At 42.8% G+C, this 24,044-nt stretch overlaps 1 long non-coding RNA gene across 1 annotated transcript in view; it reads right to left on the bottom strand.

Annotated features, from left to right (window-relative positions):
• LOC107181626 overlaps positions 1-11,015 on the bottom strand; it is an 18,504-nt gene extending 7,489 nt beyond the window's left edge. The window contains exons 1-2 of the long non-coding RNA XR_001512292.1: positions 11,003-11,015; positions 1,835-1,836 (exon numbers count right to left, since the gene is read on the bottom strand). This is a non-coding gene — a long non-coding RNA (uncharacterized LOC107181626). The remainder of the gene's footprint in view (positions 1-1,834; positions 1,837-11,002) is intronic.
• Between the last annotated feature and the right edge of the window lie 13,029 nt (positions 11,016-24,044).

Raw genomic sequence — 24,044 nt, forward strand, 5'->3', positions numbered from 1 at the left:
GGGTGATGGCGAAGTGAGGGGGCTTGCCAGGTGACAGGTGCTTGTGACATCCCGCCCCTCCCTTCCAGCCAACCCCCTTCTTTCTCGGCTACGTCCTGGGGCAGGTGGGACAGTGGAGGCCAGGTCAAGGGAAGACTGGGTTTGGGGGTATTATTCCAGAGCTTGAGATTTCTTTCAGAGAATTCCAAAGAAGTGGGAGGAAAGAGCCGTTGGGCTCTCTGGGGTAGGAAGATAATGAAAGGTCTCCAGGTTTGCGTAAGCAAATATTGGGCCCGGAAGCCAGAGGCAGGAGGATTCTCAGTAGGCACTTTATATCCCAGGAGCTTAGCTACAGAGCAGACCTCTCTCCTGGGGAAGCATGGACAAGCCTGGGGAACCTGGGGCTCTTTCCGGCCGGGATCTGGCTCAGTCTTACCAAAGAGCCTCCGTTGGGTCCTGTTTTTGTATGAGACACCTGCCAGGTCCAGGTTAGTACATTTGTCACTGAAAATCTTTGTAGGAGTCATTTCCAGGGGGTGCACCCCTCTTTATTCTAAGGCACAAATTCCTTTATGGCATTTCCACATGAGTATGATTATGTAACTTCTCAGATAAAGCTGTATCAACATACCTCTATTAGGTGACATCTTGGTTTAAACATTCCATTGTGTGAATCATCGGGGTGTTGACACTAATAAGCCGAGAGCATGTGTGACCTGCTGCAATCCCAGAGGGGCCCTCACTGTTGCTGGCTGTGTGGCCGGGAACATCACTGCGGCTTTTGTGTCTTAGCTTTCCCTTTGCGGACCAGAGCTAATTGTGGTAATCTCAGCCCAGTCGGAAGAATTAACCTGCACACGTCGGTAAGCCACAGTCATCTGTGTGTTCTCTGAGTTAGACACTGAAGTGCTGCAGTTGTGGCTTACATTTTTGCACTTGTTTACCAATCTTAGCTCAACATCGTATGTTATTGATTACTTTAAAATATTAGGCAGTAATAGAAAACTATTGACATTTCGAAAGCGTATTCAGCATATCTCAATTTCTGAGAGTCTGGTATCATTGAAGCTGTCCTTAGCTAAGAGTGATCTAATACATCATGATGGGTAAAGGGTGCCCAGGTTCAAATCCTGGCTCTGCCAGTGACTGGCTGGGTGATTTTGGACAAGTTACTCAACTTCCCCATGCCTCTGTTTCTTCATCTGTGAATCAGAGATGACAGTAATAGTGATGAAGATAGTGCCTATCTCGTTTATTGGGGAGATTAAATAAAGTGTTTCCTGTATCTTCCGTAGAGTAGTTAGTACCTGACACATAGTAAGCACTTGCTCCAAAGATACTGAGTGCCTGCCATGTGCCAGGCACTGGGGATCCAGCAGGGACTTTTTTCTAGTGGGAAAGGCAGTCAATAAATAAATATATAATACATCAGCTGGTAAACATTTTAGAAAAAATAGTAAAGCAAGTAAGGTGGGAGAGAGAGAGAGATAGGAGGTGAGACATAGGGTGTCAGGGAGGCCACCTATGGAAGAGTTTAAGAAGATTCCTACTGGTAAGAAGGGAATCATTTAGATGTCTGGATGAAGTTGCTGGCATAGGGAACTACGAGGGCAAAGTCCCCAGGTGATGTATATGGGTGCAGCTGGAGAGCAACGACTAAAGAGATAAGTAAGTAGAAATGGACGAGGCCAGTGGTTCTCAACCTTCCTAATGCCGCGACCCTTTAATTCAGTTCCTCATGTTTAGGTGACCCCTAACCATAAAATTATTTTCGTTGCTACTTCATAACTGTAATTTGCTACTGTGATGAGGGTCGTTCGACCCCCAAGGGGGTCGTGACCCACAGGTTGAGAACCGCTGGACTAGGCCACGTAGACCAGGTGAAGATGGCTTTTACTCAGGAGAGCTGGGAAGACATTGGAGAGGTTTCTCAGCAAAGGAGAGACACAGTTTGCCATTTGTTGTAGATGCATCCCTCTTGACTGTTGTGTGGAGTGACTAGTCTTTGTGGGAAGAGTGGTATGTGGGAGGCAGGGCAGACGCAGGCCTTAGAAGGCTCCTGCATCAGCCCAAGCGATTTACAATGCCGGCTTTGACACGGAGGAAGTGGTGAAGATGTGAGAAGCCGTGGGCCCTTGCTAAATCCTAGCTGTTGTCATTAAGTAGCATTGAGAGTTCATATCAACTCCTAAGCCTCAGTTTCCTCACCACAAAATTAAGGGGTTGGGCTCATTCATTATTCCTTCTTGGCTCTTACAAAATTCTGGTTTCTGAAATGCTGTGTAAGTAGCATCTACATTTACTAGTAAATGGGTGGAGAGTGGGTGCTGCTGAGTAAAAATAATCTTGGGTTCAATCTTTTGATAAATGGTTTTGTGGGGGTGAAGAATAATCCCTTTATTTCTTTGGTAAAGTAGAGTTGCCGCTATCTGCATTGCTTCCGATGAGTCCTTACATTTGGGGAATGTAAAGAATAGGAAAGTGCTGAACCTGCCCCATATGGAAAAGTTTGAACATGGAAAATTGCCTTTTATTCCAAAAATGCTCCATTCCTTCTCAGTCTATAGAATGGTTCATCTTGAATATGGAGAGCAGACAGGAAGCCTACATGAATATTTTGTTATAATTAAAGCTGAACAGAATCAAACTACCCCTTACAGGGGAAAGTCATTAGCAGATTAATGAGTTATAGAACTTAACCTTTTTTTTTTTAGTTGTATAGTGAAGGCTAGACAAACTTTGTGCTTCGATTATAGGCATTTGTCTCTAAAAAGCATTCTCCGAGATTGTGACTTTTTTATGAAATGGGCTGATTACTACTGGAAACTGCTAAAAAGGCTAAAGAAGGGGGAAGGCAGTCAAATAGATAAGATTAGCACTAAAAGAAAGCATGAACAGGTTTTTCAAGATAGACTGCCAAATGACCTTCCCAGATGAAAAGAGGAGATCACTTCCTTTTTCCTTCCGATTTAATATGTTTTATTCACATGTATACATACAGAATTTCTTACATTCGGAGGAGAATACAGCACTGACATCAATTCAGCAGCCATTCTATGTATTGCTATGTGCTATGATACCATGGACCGAAAAGATATTTGGGGATATACAACGCTGTCCTGGGGGAGCTTACAGCTCACTCTGGGGACCAGGGCAGAATGTAGTGGTGGGTCAGATAATAACGGCTTCAGACCTGTAGCGTGAGCACTGGAGTGAGGGGTGGGGGTTGGAGGAGGTAGGGCATTTGGAGGATTGAGGCCGAAGGCAGCTTTCTGGAGGAGACAGGTATCTGTGACCACATGTGTACCAGCATCTTCCACAGTCCCAGAGAAGCAAGTCTTCGAAGACCTCATTGTAGCTCATTGTCTGAATTCTGAACCTGTCCTTTCATGTCCTGGCAACCGGCTGAACCCTGCTCCCAGAGACTGCTTTTTGTCTCCTGTCCTGGTCCAGGCAGAGTTGTGCCTCCTTCCCTTGTCCTGTCACTGTGTTCTTAGGCTTCCACCGGGCCCCGATCTCGTAGGCCTGACTTTGACCTTCAGACCACCTGTTTTCTATCTCTGTGTATATACTGTATACACATGGGCTAGAGCTGGGATCCTCAACCCCAGCACTATTGATACTGCAGGCTGGGGAATTCTGTGTTGTGGGCGGCTGCCCTGTACATTATAGGATGTTGAGCAGTAGATGCCAGTAGTACCCCACTTCCCAGTGTGACAACAAAAAAATGTCCTCAGACACTAACAAATGTCAGGGGGCAGGGGAGGGGGCGGGCAAAGAACCAATTATCTAGAAGGTGCTTTAAATGCCCATTATTCACATTGATATGAGATATGAAACTCATCTCTTCTAATCTAGAGTAGAAACTTGCACATCAGAAACACCTCCCTTTTTATTTGGTGTCTCCTTGTTTCCTGACACTGCAGGAGCACTTCACCAACCTTCCACAGAGAACCCCCCAAAGGAAGGAGGGCCCCTGTGCATGCCATGTCTTTGTAATACCGAGACATTTGTGTGAATACTGCATCCTGTTCCACAGTATTGCCACGTTTATTTTTGGCATAAACATAATGTTCTCTCCACACCCTTGAATACAGTAAAATGAAAGCATCCCAAACATTTACCTCCTTTATCCTGTGGTTTGATTCCCTCCCCACCCCAGGCCCCACAGGGTGGTTGCAGCACCCGTTGAGGAATAGGGCGCTGCAGTTTTATAGGCCAGTCGGGCTTTCCACTTCCCATAATCGTTTTTTTGTCAGGCCTGTCTCTGCTCATGATAAATATTCATGTAGGCAGCAAAATATACAAACTCAGCACTCTAGTTAGGTAGGAGGGCAAACGTTTGTCAAGTGATTTTTCTGTCTTTCAATTCATGATTAAAGTCCTTAATTGTTTTGGGAACTATGGTCATGGTTATCAAATAATTATGTTGGACACACACAAAAATTTGTGTTGTAGCAAAGTAATTAGGGGGCAGCCATAAAACTTGGCAGTCAATGCCAGTTCCTAACATTTCATTATTTTCAGTTTATTTATAAGGAAACTAGAACCAGCCTCCTGCTTGTGTTTTAATTACTTAGCACAGGCAGGATTGATTTCAGAAAACCTCCACACTAAAGAGTAATGAGCCCTTCCCAGGAGGAGACCAGGCTTCAAAGGTATGCGCTGCTTCCTGCCCCAGGGACGCCCCTGTGGGCCCTTCAATGTGACTGAGACAGCCACGGAGTGCACCCTCTCCTGAGAGAGCTCACTCCTGTGAAAGGTGACAAGAGCCCTCGATGATGGGGAAGCAGAAAGGACACTGCTCCCACCTTTCAGAACTGGCGACATGAGTGGAAGATATTTTAAGATTCTTTCAGAAGGGCTTTGTGCCTCTAATGAGAGCCAAGGACATACTTCTGCGCTGTCTCTCATCTTTAGGCAATTCCAACAGGCAGATCTGCTCTTCCACCAGCCCTTTACCAGTAAGGCATGGGACTGGCCTGGGTGGCGGTGCCCCAGGCCTAATTTCACTTTTCTCATTATCCTTAACAGTTTCTGTTTTCATTTGCTGCTTCATAGTCCTCCTTTTTATTGTCTCTGTGATTTTATGTTCTTGTTGTCAAGTGGCATAAAGGATTTCTTAGTTTTGGAGTTTCATGGAAACTTGCTGGGTGGAAGGAGACCAAGATTCAGATCTAGCAGTCATTTGGAAATCCTGAGTAATGTGGAGGAAAACTCAGGAGGCCTGCTGCCAGGTGGTAATTTGATTTTTAGAGGGACCGCGTTTGGGTGACTTAAAAGGTGAATGACACAGAGTAGGGATTAGCACCGCACAGCTTTTGCACGAACCACGAGCCAGGAGAGACCTGGGAACTTAAACTTGGCATCCACATGTGACTAACCAAAGTGATTCAGAGAAGACAAAGTTCATTTATTTATTTTACTTTCTTAAAAAACAGCAACAGCCAGACATACACTTGAACTTAAAGTACTTGCCCTCCATTAAGATATGAGTTTTTTAGGGGTATCTCTACCCTTCTCATATTATATTTTCCTCCCTGCACACTGCCTCTCCCATCTGACAATATTCAGAATGGGTCTAAGAGCTCCCCCACCAACATAGCAACATGGCCCAGAAAATAAAAATGACATGTTTTGAATTCAGAGGCTGGTTCCATTCCACCTCCAATCAGATCACATGTTTTCTTATCTAAATTTAGTTTATCTGATGACATTGATTGTAGGCCTGAATTGTTCAAATGATGAACTTATCTAATAGAGAAAGATTACATTAAAGAAATGTTTTAAATGGCAGAAGAAGTTCAAATTGGCAGTCTATATTAATTAGCATCCTTACACCTCATTCATTCATAACTTGGCCTTGCTTGGCTCGGCGCTGCTTCCAACGCTACCAATTAGTTGGAATTCTATAAATTCAAGAGGGTTTAGCCTGGCACGACTTTTCCAGATTGCCTGATATGTGTGTGTGTGCGTGTGCGAGCGTGTGTGCATGTGCATGTGAAAGCGGGGTAGCGTAGGGAGGGAGGGAAAAGCAATCCTTATTTTAATTACCAGGAATAAACAAAAGTAACTTGGGGAGAGGAAGCAAATTAGCTGTCGGTGCTTGTTTTTGATCCCATCGACTTAATGTCAGGGAAAACTCCATCAACAGGAGAGAAGAACTTCTTACCTTTTTTTTTGAGATGACTGAGGCAGAGATACAAGTATTAACTATCCGTCCTTTAAAGCTTTCTCTGCTAACAGTTGCTCTCCTTGACACCAATTTGGAATCTTTCCACACTTAACGGGGTTCCCGGCCCATTCTGCCCGCCTCACACATCAGTCCAATGGCACTTAACGTAATGATACCAGATAGCTCATTTTCCCCAGTAATCCCCGCTTTTCCCCTGGACAGGCTGGCCCCTTCATTCCTGGCCCTTCAGACTCCTCCCTGCTCCTTCCATTAGCTCTGCACTCTCCTCCACAGCTTGTCTTTGGTAAGTCAGTTCTCAGTCTGAAAGGGAAAATTAAAAACAAGCATGTCCCATTTACATATGGTTCTTTGGCAGGAGTTCCTGTCTTTGCTGAGGCCACCATTGACAGACTGATGCCACACCCAGGAGAGGCCAAAAAATGGTTCCCCTTTCAAGCCAAAGTGATACAGCTAACAATTATTCTAGAGAAGCTACGACTAAGGGTTGGCTTAGAAGATTTATACAGATTATCCAATGCCAGGCGATAAGCTATAAATAGAAATAAGAAGGAATGAGCTTAGTGAGATGAGAGTAGGGGTACAATTTCTGAGTATGGGCAGAATGATTTTTTTTTTCAGGTCTAGAGATGATTTTAATCAATGCACAGTGTTGTTTATTCTTAGTGCCCTGAGAGCAACTCGTTAAACCAGCCACAGGTTGGCCCAAAAGCCCTTAGACATGTTTACACAATGCTAACATAGAGCATCATCCAGGAATCTGAAGAAGGAATGAGCTTAGTGAGATGAGAGTAGGGGTACAATTTCTGAGTATGGGCAGAATGATTTTTTTTTCAGGTCTAGAGATGATTTTAATCAATGCACAGTGTTGTTTATTCTTAGTGCCCTGAGAGCAACTCGTTAAACCAGCCACAGGTTGGCCCAAAAGCCCTTAGACATGTTTACACAATGCTAACATAGAGCATCATCCAGGAATCTGAGAGTACCCACATCTTTTAGTAAATTGTAATTCAGTTCCCTTCTTCAATGTTGAGCTTGTGTTTAGTCAGTGTAATCTTTTAAGAACATGAATTGTGTAATGTCAACTCTCAAAATCATTTGGTTCTCATGGTAGTTAGAATGAAGCCCTAATTTATTCCATGGCTTTTAAGGCCCTCCAGGATCAGGCGCCATCTCTCCAACTTCACCTGGGTACCACATTCTCCCTGGCTTACTACTGTTCAGCCCAGACCGGCCTCCCTGGTGTTCTTGCACAGCCAAGCACACTCATTTCATTTGCTGTTCCACATGCCTGAAACTTGCTTCCCCAGGCACTTTTTCTGGTTTCTCACCCTTAATTTCTTAACTCAAGTGTCTTGCGAGAGGCCTTCCTTAATATAGGCCCTAGCAGGGCTCTTTACTGTGTGGTCATCTTCTCCACAGTATTTACCTCATCTCTAATTGTCTCGTTTATTACCTGGTGTGGCCTTTCCACACCAGAGGGTACGAGCAGGAGCTTGTCTTTCTTCTTTGTGACTCTGAGAAGTGAAGATTTATTGACTGAATGCAGGAGTTGATGAATAATGCTCAGCCACAGATCTGCAGGTGAAGAGCTGTGGAGGACTCCAGGGACCCAGGGCCAGAGTCCACTCGTTTTCCTCCTGTGACACAGCCTGAGACCAGTCAATCCTTGGGTTGACATGGGAAGACTCTGAGAAGTCTGGATTCTAGATGCCATAGGGGTTATATGTGAGTTCTCGTTAGACATTAGGCAAAGTTGTTGAACCTAAATTTAAAATGTTAGAAAACGCCCTTGTAAGTGATGAGAAGCTGAATTGGTGAGATCAAGCACAGAAAAGATGAAGGTGAGGGGGAAAGCCCACAGCACAAGCACAGCAATACAGTGGCTGCATTAGTGCTATTACTGTTTCCTCATCCCGATTAGTAGACTCAGAGACTCTTTAAAGTAACCCAATATTGAACATTAGCTAGAACATCGTCTCTAAGTGGGATGAGTAATGAAGGTGCTGTCTTTCTAGATTACTTATTTAATCGTATTTAACAAGATTTACATAGTGTTCACTGTGCTCCAGGTACTTCTCCAAATAGTTGACAGTGCCTTCGCAGGTTAAGGTCTCCGCGAGCAGTAGTTGGGACAGACCTCGGGGTATGTAGTAGGGGCTACCACCTTTGAAGAGAAGGAAGAGAAAGCAGAGAGAAGTCCAACCGATGCAGGCTCAACAAAGTCTCTGCCGACCTGGCAGGAAGCCTGAAGGGAGCGCTGCCCGTCACTGTGTTCTGCACCAGACCCGAATCGCCCGCCTTCACACACCCGCCTTGCTCAGTCACGAACCTGGGCTTCCCCAGGAAGGGCTTGGCCCCAGGCAGCAAGTTCTCCCTTGAAGGGGAGTCAGGGCAGGGCACCTCTCTGTCTACTCAAATATTAACTCATCCAACCCTCATGACAACCTTATGAGGCAGGTCCTTTTAAGTCCATTTTCCAGAGTGGGAAACTGGCATAGAGGAATTGGGTAATTTGCTAATACTAGGTCATAGCAGAGCTGAGATCTGACCCAGGCAGTGTGGCTCCAGGATGAGAGCTCTTCACCAGGCAGTTATGCTGTGTTGGCTATTACTTTCATAGAGAGGGTTGAGGATAGCCTGATAATAATAAAAAACAATATTGGCATTGCACTTTGACATTGTAAAGTGCTTTCACATGAGTGTTTTAGTTTTTTATTTAGTACATGCATGTGTGTGTGTGTGTGTGTGTGTGTGGTGTGTGCATGCCTCACTTTGTGTTGGTGCCTTTATTAAGAATAACATCAAAAGGTGATAAATTTGGGATTGTCTACTGCATTCAAATATTAGTCCTGCCTGTAAAAATTTAAGAATCAGGAGTAGATGCTAAGGGACAATGACTAGGCTTGAATTCCTGCACATGACGGAAGAAGGGCTCCCTCGGAGTTTAGGGCAAGGAGCTAGTAGGTGGAAGAAAGGCTATAAAATGTAGAACAAGGCCAACCAGTCCTGTGCTCTGCCTGTCACAGGAGTGAGATGTTAAATACAAGGGCCCAAGGGAAAAGCAGGTGGCACCATGGAAAGAAGGGAAAGGAGGGAGAAGAGGAAGCAGCAGTATGAGCAGGGTGGCCCTGGGCACTCTTCCGAGGGTCTCTAGATAGCACAACACTGAGGGCCAGAGGGCACAAGGGGAGGTAAAAGGTAGGGGCCGAGGCTTCTCCTCAGAGGGGGATGGGTGGATGGGTGGATTTGGACAGAAGTGGGGAGGAAGGAGGAAATCCAGTGAGAGCAGAGCATTTTTTCATCACTATTTCTGGAACTATACATTTAAAAAATCTTTAAAGATACCTTAAAAACCACTTCCTATATTATAGAATTAGACTTCTTATTTCTAAAGATCAGGCTTAGGTAAGGAGGAAATCCAAGGATGGCAAGTTTTATTTTGGATGATTCAGAATACACATTTCCTCCTATTTTGCAATGCTATTGTTGTCCAGAAGAGTTCATGCAATTGAAGTCATTATCTTTAAGAGCTTTAGCTCTAGAGGGATGAACTGGTTTTACATTCTTTTTCTGGAGTTTGGTGGAATCCCCTCTTTGAGTTCAATTGAGAAATTCTGTTTTAATCCCTCACTACTCTTATTTGTATATGAAAATATGGTCCAAAAGGCTGGTATAAAAATCTTGGTAGGAAGTGCTCTCTGCAAAAATAGTCAGCAGAGATAAAATTCAGCAACATGACATGTAAACTTCCCAGCAGAGCACATGTGTCCTGTGAACCAGAGGGATTAAAGGATTCTCCTTGGGATCTGAATAAAGGTCATTCTTGCTACTGAACTGATTATATCACCATCACTGACCCTTATGTTAACAGGTCCTTTCCCTTGTCACATATTCTATTACATTCTCTTATGGATATTTCAACACGATTTGCCCCTATTCATACCACATAAAACCATCTTAGAATCTTGCCCTATAAACCCACAGAATAACAATTCTCTAATTCACAAAGCAAAGCAAATATGAAGATGTTAAAATCTAATTTAAAATACAAGAGGACTCATGATGCCACATGTAGATCTTGGTTAGAGAACTACTCAAACTGATTTATTACGCTAAACCAAATGGGGAGAGTGAGAAGAGACATTCCTGTGTCGAACACAGAATGTTACTAATGCCATCCTTCTGAAAATGAGCATGCTTTCAGTGAAACGTAGATGTTTCCTGGAGTAAATGGTTTTTGTATATGGGGTGGGAGACCAACAAATTTTTTCTAAACTCTCGGTCTCAATTGAAGAATCTTTTCCTAAACATGACAGGCTTATGAAGGCAGAAGCAGCAGTGAGTGTGGAGGGCACTGCCTAGGGGTAGGGACTGGGGCAATGGTAGAAGGGAGGGGAATCCTTCAGGCACCCTATTGACCCTTTGCCAATTCTGACCTGTCTTTCTGTAGTCATTTTTTCAGCTGGTCATAGTACATGGGACCCAGTGAAAATAAGCCTTATTTCTGAAAGCAATAAAAAGGTGGGTTGTTTCAGGACTTTAAAGTGCCTATATTCAATCCTTAGACACTGCTTTTGGAATCCATCTCAGCTTCTAGACATTTATCTCTTCCAAGAGCTGGACTCAGCATTAAAAAGTGTATTATTCATAGAATGCTATGAGTAACAGAAATATCAGGACATATTCTTGTGAAAATCAAAGCATTTAAGTACTTAGAGGTGAAATTCCTGGATTATAAGATATGCACATCAAATAGTTTTATAGATACTGTTAAGTTTCTGTCCAGTGTGGCTCATTTTCCTATTCCCCCGTGTGATGCATCGCCACATAGCTGAACCAACCCTAAGACAAACTCATTTTCCCCTTCTAAATAACAAAGACAAAAAGGCAACACCCAAGTCACCAAAATTCAGTCTCTAAAAGATGTTTGGTCACAGATCTAAAATGAATTCGATGGGCACTTGATATGCACCCTGGTTCCTGTGCTTCTCCCCTGTGATGCGGGCCACACACATACTCTGCAGCCTGCTGGTGTCCTAGAATTAACTGTACACTTCTTCCATGAGACGACATTCAAGCCACACAAAGACAGCAAGGTCGGTGAGGGCTGGAAGGGAAAGCGAGCCTGGCTCATAAAACCAAGAGGCACTTACGATTTAACAAGATTAACAAGAGCTGTTGAAAAGAGCGGCCCAGCCTGAGTCACCAGGGAAGGATGCCAGCTCAGTTCTCTTGGCTTTGCTGTCACACCACACGAGCGGAAAGCTCTAGAAAGCCTTGCATGAAACTGCAATAAAGCTTTCTGGAAAATGATTGTATCTTTAATGATCATTTCTCTTACACCTTTGTGGGAAGAAATGAGTCATTCTTTTTGCTATTAATCCTCACCTAAGGATATTTTTCCATTGACTTTTAAAATATGTACAGATTTTTATTGATTTCAGAGAAGGGAGAGAGAGAGAGAGGGAGAGAGAGAGAGAGAGAGAGAAACATCAATGACGAGAGAGAATCATTAATCGACTGCCTCCTGCACGCCCCACACTGGGGGTTGAGCTGGCAACCCGGGCATATGCTCTGACCCAGAACTGAACCGTGACCTTCTGGTTCATAGGTTGATGCTCACCCACTGAGCCATGCCAGCTGGGCAAAATTGACTTTTTAAAAAAAATATGTTTTTATTGATTTTAGAGAAGAAGGGAGAGGAAGAGAGAGACAGAAACATCGATGAGAGAGACACATTGATAGGCTGCTTCCTGCACAACCCCACTGGGGAACCAGCCTGCCCTAACTGAGAATCAAACAGGTGACTGTTGGTTCCTGGGTTGACACCCCACTGCTGGATCACACCGGTTGGGCTCCATTGACTTTTAGAGAGTGGAAGGGAGGGGGAGAGACAGAGAGAGAAACATTGATGTGAGAGAGACACCCATTGATTGCCTCCTGTACACACCCTGACCAGGGCCGGGGATCAAGCCTGCAACGGAGGTATGTGCCCTTGACCGGAGTTGAACCCAGTACCCTTCAGTCTGAGAGACGTCACTCTATCCACTGAGCCAAACCGGCTATGTAGGGCAAGTCATTTTTTTTCACTGTTATTTGTTGTTAACATTTCTTTTGTCTGCCTTATTGGGAAGGTCAAGTCTGAAGCTGCACAAGTTCTTAAATCCAAGTTGTTAAATACATAGTAAACTCACACTGCACTCTTTTGGAAATAGTTCTACTAAAAAACTGTAGTGCATTTAGCAACAGCAAGCGGAGGAAGCCAGTCCTTCCCTCTTCAGGCTGTGTGTAAAGGCATGAATTAATGGAACTCTCTAAAATACTTGTCAGTCAAATGTCTATCAATGCTTTTATCCCTGGGCAAAAGCAATTCTTCCAGACCAGCTTTTATGACAACTTCAGTTTTCAGAACACATTATGATTTATATCTCATATGCTGAAAGTTGGCTTTACATGCTTAATAACTAGATCTTAAGAATATTGGGCAATCCCTGGGTAAGCAATTTGTTAAATGTTGTATATATAGAAGGAACTCCCAAAGTTATGCCTGATATATATGTACATTGCAGTTCAAGCAGGTACATAGAGCACCGACATTTGTTTAGCTGCCTGATTTTGGGGTTACATCCATATAGAAGCTATAGCTGCCAATGTAGGTAGGTTGGTGTTTCCATGATGTCTGACACTTCATGTATAAAATGAGAATTATATTGTCTCCAAGCTATAGGTAAGTATCTAAAGCAGCCGTAGGCAAACTACAGCTCGCAGGCCGGATCCAGCCCGTTTGAAATGAATAAAACTAAAAAAAAAAAGAGACCGTACCCTTTTATGTAATGATGTTTACTTTGAATTTATATTAGTTCACACAAACACTCCATCCATGCTTTTGTTCCGGCCCTCCGGTCCAGTTTAAGAACCCATTGTGGCCCTTGAGTCAAAAAGTTTGCCCACCCCTGATCTAAAGTAATACCATATAAAATGGTATATATATTATACTACATTACATATTATTATTATTTTAGTGAGGTGTCCTTTGACTCCATTAAAAATTAGTTGTATAGACAAAATAAATGAAAGATAAATAATTAACCATAATTCTATTATCTTAAAAGTCAGTTCTTTTAATTGTTCCATTTTAGCATCACTACAATTTCAAAAGCCTTTGAACTTAGCATTGTACTCTAACAATCTTCTCTCATTGTTACTTAATTTGCTTATTTATCTTTTTATTTACTCAACAATTTTCTAATCAGTGGACATTTAAGTTGTTCCGAATATGGTTTTTTGCTTATTTAAAATTATGATCTAATTAACTTAAACATTAATATTGTCCTTTAGTTTTTATAGATTGTTTCCTCTTGAATGATCAGCAGCAGAATTATTGAGTCAAAAGGTATGAATGATTTTAAAAATAAACTTGTTAACAAAGTACAAGTGTACCAGACTCTCTGTGTCCTCACATGAACTAATAATCTCATTATTTTTTATATTTTTGCCAGGGAACTGACTTACAGGAAAAAAGTTTATTGTTGCTTAATTTGCCTTCTTAAAAAATATATTTTTATTGATTTCAGAGAGGAAAAGAGCGGGAAAGAGAGATAGAAACATCAATGATGAGAGAGAATAATTATTGGCTGCCTCCTGCATATTCCCCACATTGGGAATCGAGCTCGCAACCTGGGCATGTGCCCTGATGGGGAATCAAACCATGACCTTCTGGTTCACAGGTCGATGCTCAACCACTGAGCCACACTGCCTGGGCTAATTTGTCTTTTGATCAAAAATAAAACTAAATATTGAATATTTTCCCATATGTTTGCTTTATTGATTGAATCTCTTCATGGGGGAAAAAAGTTCTGTTGATATTAGTACAAAGGTAAACTTGTTGATGACACAGTTATTCACTTTTAAAAATTAAAGGCTTATCTATGGCAAATGGTATGGTGGGTCCTCAAAAAGTTAGAAATGTAACTATCTTATGACCCAGTAATTCCACTTCTGGGTATTTATCTAAAGAAAAAAAAAAGGAATTCAAAAGAATATGTGCACTCCTATGTTCATTACAAGACAGCACACATTGGTACTTACAGAATAGTCACGGCGATGTAGAGTATAGCATAGGCAATATAGTCAACAATATTGTGATAACTATGTGTGGCGCCAGGTGGGTACTAGAAATATCAGGAGGAAACACTTTGTAAAGTATATGGTTATCTAACCACTATGCTGTACACCTGAAACCAGTACAAAGTATGTAATACTAAAAGTAAACTGCAATTGAAAAATATAAAAATAAATAGATTAAAAAATGTTAAAGCATATGGAAGTTGCCCTTGGAATGTTGAAAGAAAATGAAGAAATGGGTAGGATATTCTGTCAGTCAAGGTCTTAGTCTTGACCATGGTGAGGAGCATTTACTAAAGGGAATATTTACAAAGGCATGGCAATGTTAAGAGAAGCTAACAAGGGCTGGCACAGTACCCAGGGCTAGCAATAATGGTACCGTTTCTAGACCTGAAGTGTTACAGAGAGGGCCCAGGCAATAAAACCCAGAGCAATAGATACACGAAAGGGCTCCCTCAGAGGAGCTTCAGCCTTGGAAAGAGAGACATAGTCAACCTGTAGTTACCTGGGAGGGAGGGAACAGGCTATGAATATCCTGACTTTGATGATTTCTCTGATTTCCTGGGGTGCCTCCCGTTGGCCGAGCCCAACTGTCGGAGGGCAATCAGTGTAATCCATAAAGGCCAGTCTCCTGAAGCCCCGAGCAGGATAAACAGAAAGGTGAATGTATTTGAAAGAACAAATGGAAAATATTCGCACCGATATTCTGGCATCATGATATTTTAGAGTGGCTGGGTAATCTGAGCCTTCACAAATTAATTCACCTTTTGAGTATTATTAGAAAGCTATTCAATTTACATAATTTAGTCTTCAACTAGAAACAAAATAGAATGTTAATGTCATTACTTGATCTTTTTTAAAGGAATCTAGATAGTAGAATTTATTCTTTGCTTGAAGGAAATTTTATTGTGTCACAATTTCAAAAGCAAGTGAGAAAGAAGCATTACAAATCTCAGAAGTCAGTAAGAAGTCAAAGGGATACACAAAGGGGAAATAGTCCAGGAATGTTAAGAAAGACAGGGATTGCCGAAACCGGTTTGGCTCAGTGGATAGAGCGTCGGCCTGAGATACACAAAGGGGAAGTAGTCCAGGAATGTTAAGAATGACAGGGATTATAGTAAGTTTACCCCAGACTTTCTGATTCAGTGGGTTGGGTGGCTCTTGGAAATCTGTCCTTGTAACAAGGACTCCAAATCATTCCTATGGAGCCAGCCGACTGTCATTTGGAGCAATTGGACAACATGGGCTTTTAGAAAGAAGCTTCACAATCTACAGTCTCAAAGACACTAATGAACTCCACCCAAATGGAAATACCAACTTGAAGATGATAAAACAACTCATTGGGTCCCTTGCTTTGAGAGCCAGTGTTTGGAGCCGCAACTGTATGTGACAGCTAATAGCAATGATGATCCTAACACTGGGCACCTCCTACAGGCCACGCCCTGTGACAAGTATTTAACCTGCGTTATCTCACTGAAGCCTCCCAACAACCTCATGAGGTACTGTGAGTACCCACATTTTACAGAAGAGAACATTTAGGCTCATAAAGATTAAACATATGAACCTCGGGCTCAGAGGTTCCTAGTCTGTCTGCCTTCTTATCTCTATATTTCAGAGTTTTGTTCTATCTGTTTTATTCAGAATTTTTAGTAGTATCTAGTGGGAGAGATAGAAACACGTATGTCTACTTCATCTTCTTGGAGGCAGAAGTACTTTATAATAATTTATAAATAAAATGGGTCATTATATTTCCCTCTAACAGAGTTACTATTCTCATGCCTCCATAACTCCCAAGTCTTTGGCCATTTATATAAATATTTGTAGGAAGTTATAATCACAGTTCATAGCATTATGATGGAGTACTTAAGACCCTGGGTTTTGGCCTGAGTTCCAACTCCACAACTGACTAACTATGTGATCTTGTGTAAAGACCATATGGGGACCCTGGACTTCTACCTCCTCCTGCAGCACCCCTTCCCTCTTGCTGAGGAAAAGGCTCAAGTGAATTAAGCCCCCCTCTCGGCCCCCCGCAACCCACCCCAGAACTAGAAAAAGAAGAGCAAAGCAAGCACAAGGAATACAATAGTAAAGGCAACAGCAGTAATCATGATATTGGAAACGGAAAGACAATAGAGAAAATCAACACGACAAAGAGCTTTTTTTATTCAAAGGGATTGATAAAATTGGCAAACTTCTATCAAGACTGACAAAAGAAAAAAGAGATAGAAGATACAGGACCACGTGGGGGAGACAGCAAGAACACAGCCATCCACAGACCAAAGAGTGAGGCTCCAGGGAAAACCAAACCTGCTAATACCTTGACCTTGGACCTCTAGCTTCTAGCACTGTGAGAAAATACATTTCTGTTGTTTAAGCCACCCAGTCTGTGGTATTTTATGACAACCCTAGCAGACGACTACACCTGCCATCTGACAGGGTCTCCCATCAACAATGGAAAAGACACCTTCCTATGCCCAGTAACTTGGAGGAACTCTATCTACCACCCAGAACAGATTCCTTCGACAACAGCCCAGGCCCCTTGTAAGCCCCTCCACAACAGAGGGTCCTCCTTGGCCCAAGATTGGGGGGGATGGTGTGGAAGGGGAGACCCAGCAGAGGGACTTGGGTAGGGCTGGGCTATGGTGAAAACCTTCCTGGTCACAGGTGCAGAAGTTCCTCACGGTGGACAGAGCTGCATCTCCAGATTATGATTAACCTGCCTGCAACGTGGTGGAGCCTCTGGGTGTCTTCTCATAGGATTCACAAGTTCTGTCATGTGACTTGGTGGGGATGTGCCAGACTCAGGTGGCCTGGAGGGGCAGGTTATGAAATGACAAATGACCAGCACTGCTCCTGGCAACAGCCATCCACAGTGAGACCGAAGGGTTTGCCTTCCTGAGGAGTCCCAGGAAACCCTCCGTGGGTAGAGGATCCAGCGAAAGCCTGGCCTCCTGGGTCATGTGGTTCAGGGGCTCACAGGCAGTGCTCGCAGGCATCAGAGCAAAGGGTGACCTCTGAGGGTGGGGAAGTGAGACATCTGGGTGAAGAGAGAGGCTCTGTGGCGGCCTGTCATTTCTCTTTGTGCTCTGAGCCTCAGCTTCCACAGCAACTTTATCCTTGGAGCTTTTAGATCTGGATTTGGAGCTCAAATTGAAAAATAAACGATGAGATTATGTATGCGACAGCAAAAGGGAGCCCATGGTTTTATGCATGGGGATGGGCGGAAGCAACAGATTCCTTCCTTTAAATTTTTTTACTTAAGTCAAAACAACAGTTGCACAGGTGAGGGAGGGAGGGAAGGAGGGTGGGAGGGAGGGAGAGAAGAGAGAGAGGGAGAGGGGGAGAGAGAGAGAGAGAGAGAGAGAGAGAGAGAGAGAGAGAGAGAGAAATACTGGAGCCAAAGTCTTAACCAACATAGATACTTCTAAAACTCAAGGAGAGGCACCGTGAGGTTTTCCTTAGCACTGAGACCAGAGGAAAAAGCTCCAGCCTGGAGAGGAGAATACAGTTCCTCCTTTCAGCTAATCCCCAGCTTCTTTGCCCATAAAGTGGAGAGGTTGTATTAAATGATTGCAAAATATTATAAATGTAGAATTTGCACTTTTGCTTAGATTATTAAAGTGTTTGAATTAAAACCTATCTCTAGGTTCCTCCTCCTGAAGTTTAGATGGCTGTATATGTATGTCAGTGTACGTGTGTGCATATGTAGTGTGTATGTATAGTGTGTATATAGATGTGGGTATGTATAGTGTGTGGTATAGGTGTATATGTGCAGTGTATCTATGTGTTGTGTGTGGCATATGTGTGCAATGGGTATATGTTGTGTATGTGGGTTGTGTGTATAGTATATGCACTATTTACTCTTGCTATCCAGAGCAACCTCCCACATTGCCCCATCTATGCTGGATTTCTGGATCCTTCAGAAATCCTCCCTCCTACACCCAGCCAAATAAACAAGAACACATGTGGAAAGCCTTTCTTATTTCAGTGTCCCTTGAGATGCAGCCAAACAGCTGGAATTATATGCTTTGTAGAGAGCCAGGGACGTGGCATGGCAACAGGAAATTCAGTTTGTATTCAGAAGCCAAATTCCTTTTCCCAGACCTGAGAGGGCAAGAGAGGGTAGAGGCTGTGTTGTCTCTTGCTGGCAGCTAAAGGTGTGTGTGTGTGTGTGTGTGTGTGTGTGTGTGTGTGTGTGTGTGTGTCTAGGGGTGTCTTTCATTAAAATCTCCGTGTTTCCCTCTTTACACCTGCATTTACATCTCAAACTCCAATTTTAAAGTCAAATCCTTTTCTCTGCATCTCTTTCTCTGGTTCTATTGCTCCTCACTTATCTCTCCAGCGCCCTTGCTCTCTCTTTTTACTATGGACAGTAGCTCAGAGTTTTGATCTGCTGCACAGAGGGAGCCCCAGATCAAAGCAGGGAAGACTAGGATGCTGCACGGCGGCTAGGACGCTGGGCCTCAGAGTTTTCAATACTTCCACCTTCCTAGTTATGGGAAGGTTTCCTCTTGATTCTGGGGACTCCAGAGCCGCCAGGTCCACAGCTTGTGGCTCCACATCTGTTCCAGTCATGTACAGCTGGTGAACAAATCACCCCCAAATTAAATGGCTTGAAACAACATCCATTTATTTCACCTTTGAGTCTGTGGTTTGGGCAGGGCTCTTCTCCCACATGGATCTTGCTGAGGTGGCTTGAAGGTGAGGGGTGACTCCACAACTGAGGGCTGGAGTCATCAGAAGCTTCTTTACTCATATGTCTGGTGTTTGTTGCTGGTTCTTGGCTGGGACTTGAGCTGAGACTGTCAGCTTGAACACCTACATGTAGCTTTTCTATGTGACAGGTGTTCTTACTGCATGGTGGCTGGGTTCCAAAAGTGAATGTCACAAGAGACAAGATGAAAGTACATGTTATTTTTATGACTTAGTCTCAGAACCATTTAGCACCACTTCCGCCATACTCTATTGGCTGAGACAGGTACATAGTTCTGTCCAAGTCCAAAGGGGGTGACATGGACTCCACTACTCAATGAGAGGAGGGTTCAATGTCACATTGTAGGAATAATATGTGTAGCATGTGTATGTATGTGTGTATGTAGTGTTCTACATGCACTATACTGTAGTAATGTAGAGTACATGTATACACTCTTATAGTCCTATTGGTTTAAATGTTTAGACAGAGACAGAATTTGTAATAAGGATTGTTATCACATGGGTGCTAAAGCTTGCAATTTTGCTCTAAAAATATTTTGCGGCATGGCCTCAAGATGGACCCCAAGATTTCTACCCCCCGATGTACACACCTGGATAATTCCCCTCCATTATGTGTGTGGGGCCTGTGAACATGATGGGTGTTTGGATGACATGAGAAAGATAAGGGGTTTTGCAAATGTAATTAAGGTCCCTAATCAGTTACTTTGGGTTAATCAAAAGGGAGATCACCTTTGGTGAGCCTGAAATAATTAGGTGAGTCTTTAAAGGAAGGTTCAGATCTGCCCTCCAGAGAGAGATCCTCTTGCTGCTTTGAAGAAAAAAACTGCCCTGTTGAGAGAAGACCAAGTGGCCGAAATATGAGGGTGGCTTCTAGGAGCCAAGAGCAACCCCCAAACAACAGCCAGCAAGAGCATGGGAACCTCAGGTCTTCAACTGCAAGAGAATTCTCTGGCAATTTGAACTTGAACTTGGAAGAACTCCAGATGAGGACACAGGCTGGCTGACATCTTGATTTTAGCTGTGGGACCCTGAGCTGAGAGCCCAGCTACTCCAGACCAACAGGAACTGCGAGATGGTAAATAGGTATTGTTTCAAGCCACCACGTTAGCAGTGATGTGTTAGGCAGCCATAGAAAACTAACACAAGTCAGAACCATGAGCTACACTGGCAAGAAAACTACACTGAGTAATTGGAGAAGTACAAGGCAGATCCAGTGGCAAGACTGTGCACATGCTTTAAGGCCCAGCTCAAATGTCGCCTTTAAGATCTCCGTGGATTCCCTTCAGCTAGAAGTAATCTCCTGCGTCTGAAACCGTATAGTTCTGTTTGTACTTCTGTGGTGGTACTTCTCAGATTCTACTTGTATTTACCAGTGTACTTGTTTTGTCTCCATGAGTGGATTGTGAGGTCCTCTGGATGAAAACGTTGTCCCATTTATTTTTCTGGCACCGAAGTACTTAGCACAATTCTTTGCATATCAACCAATGTTTACCGATAATTTACTAGGTCATTTTCTCAATGATAGAACTTCAACTTTTATTTGTTGAGGCAGTTTGAGAATACATTTTGATATAAGGCAGATCAAGAGATGATCTTCATTATTATTTTAAGGGTGCTAGTTTAAAATATCAAAACTAGCTAAGCATTTGGGTCCTCATTTGCAGTCAGCGAGAAAATCTCTGTCATTTGAGATTCTGAAATTAATCCTATGAATGTTTATCCAATAGATTCTGGTTTCCAGACACTGAAACTCTCTGCCAAGACAGAATCACAGATCTGAGTGATCTTTATTCTTACCCTTAAAACGAAGACAAGCATTTCCTAAACCACTTGGACAAGCTGCCCTGTAGCTATTACCTCTAGAAGCAGGACCATTAGGTTTACAAAGTAGGGGTGACATTTCTTCTTGGAGTACTAAATCCAAGTCTACTTAGAGCAGCGGTTCTCAACACCTGTGGGTCGAGACCCCTTTGGGGGTCGAACGAACCTTTCACAGGGGTTGCCTAAGAACATCGGAAAACACATATATAATTACATATTGTTTTTGTGATTAATCACTATGCTTTAATGATGTTCAATTTGTAACAATGAAATTGGGGGTCACCCCAACATGAGGAACTGTATTAAAGGGTCACGGCATTAGGAAGGTTGAGAACCACTGACTTAGAGAGACAAGTAGCTTTTAGCTCCTCTTTTGAATTTAGTTTTGGAACACTGAACATAGAAGAAGCAGAAAGGCCACAGAACAGAACATAGACATGCTTTTAGGATGGTAATACTTTTGTAACTAAAGAAGCCAGCAACTCCTGGAGACTGGTTGGTTTGAGCCCCAGGAGACCCTTCATGTCTCGGGGAGTCCCACACAGAATTGTGCCTGAGGCCCTGCACACCATAGGAAACCGTTTCTGCAAGCTCAATTATTAATAACAAAAAGCATTGGCACTAATAATCTTCCTTATAGATCTTATAAAAATAAAATGAACTAAAGGGCCATGAGGAGTTCTTCGGGGGACCTGGTTATTAGTCAGGTCCATGATTATGTGCTTTAGGGAAGCACCACCTGATTACTCCGGGATCAAGAACCTCTTTCGAGGACTTCCTGGTCTGGACCTCATATAAATAGTGAGTAGGAACATTTATATTATTTCTGAGAATTTTCAGAGTTTCATATACATTATTTCACTTTACCTGGGGGTTAGGTAAAGACTGCCCTCTCCTAATTTGGGCTGCTAGAGGCTGGTGAAGTTCAGGGGCCATAATTGTTAAGGCATCAAATGGCACTCACTTTGTCTGTGTGTCCTGTTCTGGTTGTCATTCTCACGAGGCCCCAGACTTCTGGAGCCAACAGATCAGATCACCAGTTGTTAGCGTCAAGATGGTATTAAAGGCCCGAGTCAGAAATTAATCACACCAGCAATATTCTCTGGCTGGCCCTGTGATTATCCCTGTGGCCAATGACGAAACTGGATGTGACAGGTCCAAATTTTACATTTCATATGGAGGACAAATAAACATTTGTGAAATCTACTGGGAATTATTTTAAAAAAATCCTGGTATATGAGCTGTGGTCTATTTGCTGTTTAGACTCTAGATAATTCTTGGGGTTCACTGGGTATTTATCCTTATAATCTGGAGGGAGGTGGGACTAAGGTAAGAGGCTAAGAAGTGAGCTGGTATCTGGCACTCCCTCCCCGTTTTATTGGGAGGCGGTGGGGGGACTAAGTAGAAGGAGGGATTGTAGGATTTGAGGAGTAAGAAGGCCAGGGTAAATTAGGCTGATTCATCTCTGCCTTAGCTTCACTTGGAGAGATTTTCAAAAACACCGATTTCTAGATCCAGCTATAATGAAACCATCTCTGGGGATTGGGCCCTGTAATCTGCATCTCAAACCACCAGGTAATTTTGATGTGCTTATTGGTTTGCAAGCCACTGGAATAACAAGAAGCTAGAAGCAGCTGTGTAAAGAGCCCTGGACTGAGAGTCAGGGCCCTGTATTTAAATTCTGCCACCAGCTTGCTGTATGATCTTGTGAAAATAGTTTTTGCTCTCTGGATCTCAGTTTCCTCATCTATAAAATGAATGGTGGACCCAAGAAATGCACCAGCACCCACATTATAATTCAAAGGCTGTCTATGACACAAATTTCTCACGCCACTTAGGGATTCTGTGAAGATCTCTTTGTAGGTGCAGGGAGGAAAGGCGGTGGGAAAGAGAGGCATGAGTGTGAGAGGCACATGGGGAAAGAACCCCAAGCAAGTAGCCTCTCCTTCAAGGTGGGTCCTGGCTTGTGGAGGGGTCTTCTTTAAGAAAAAGGATATAAAATTGCCATTAAAATTAAATATAAAAGTGAATATTTAGAGTGATAAGTCACAGACTACCTCTTTCATGAAAAATATCATAAATACAGAACCCAGAAAAATAACATAATATTTTTATTCATTTGTTTCCTGACACACCTTTATACTACTTCCCCCTCCCCCCTAGAGCTTTGCTCTGCATACACTGATTTTCTCTTCATGTGATAATTTTGTACTATCATTTTCTTTGCAGAGAATAGAAAGCCAGTAATTCAGTAATTCCTCTAAAGTGTTTAAAGCTTGTTTTTCTAAGCTGTTGATAATTCAGTAAAGTTTCTAATTCACAACTCATTATTAGTAACGTATGTATTTTTAGAATTGTAGTCAAGTCTGGGGAAACCGTAACTGAGTTTCTTTAATACCAAAGCTGTGAGAGTTGGAAGAATCCTTCCCTACATAACTTTTGGCTTTAAAATTTTCTTCCTGGTGTGTGTATTTTTCTCCATCACCTGACTAGTTCTGGTGCTGGGAGCCCAGATCACATTCATAGCACAACAACCGCTCTGTGCCTTCAATCAGGACACTGGGTGAGCTGGCAGAATGGGCTGTTGAAGCCATTCCTACACTGGGGTGGCTGACTATCACTGAACTGCACATGGAAATGGCCACAAATATTCCCTTAAGCCCACATCAAATGTATCCCCAACTTGAATTCTCCTTAGCCAGATTCCCCAATGCCCACGACCACTCCAGGGCTGCCTGACCTGGGAGATGCATGATAGAGAAGGAGGGAAGTGGAGAGAGGCTGTAATCTTAAACTATAACTGTTAGAAATACAGTTGGCCCTCAAACAACATGGGGGTTAGAGGTATCAACCCACACAGTCGAAAATCTGCATATAACTTTTGACTCCCCCAAAACTTAACTACTAATAGCCTATTGTTGATCGGAAGCTTTCCAATAATATAAACAATTGATCAACACATGATTTGTAAATTATGCATATTATATACTGTATTCTTAAAATAAAGTAAGCTAGAGAAAAGAAAATGTGATTAAGCAAATCATAAAAAAGAGAAATACTTTTACAGTATTGCATTGGTTATCGATACTGTAAGTTTACGTCATCTTGTTTACAAGATGAATTGTTTGTCAGTACTTACATCAGTATTGTCTTATATGATATGAAACACTGTAAATGCTATGTGTATTACTAATATTAAACATGAAAAATG

Source organism: Myotis davidii, unplaced genomic scaffold, assembly GCF_000327345.1.
Source record: "Myotis davidii unplaced genomic scaffold, ASM32734v1 scaffold6, whole genome shotgun sequence".
NCBI classification, from domain to species: domain Eukaryota; kingdom Metazoa; phylum Chordata; class Mammalia; order Chiroptera; family Vespertilionidae; genus Myotis; species Myotis davidii.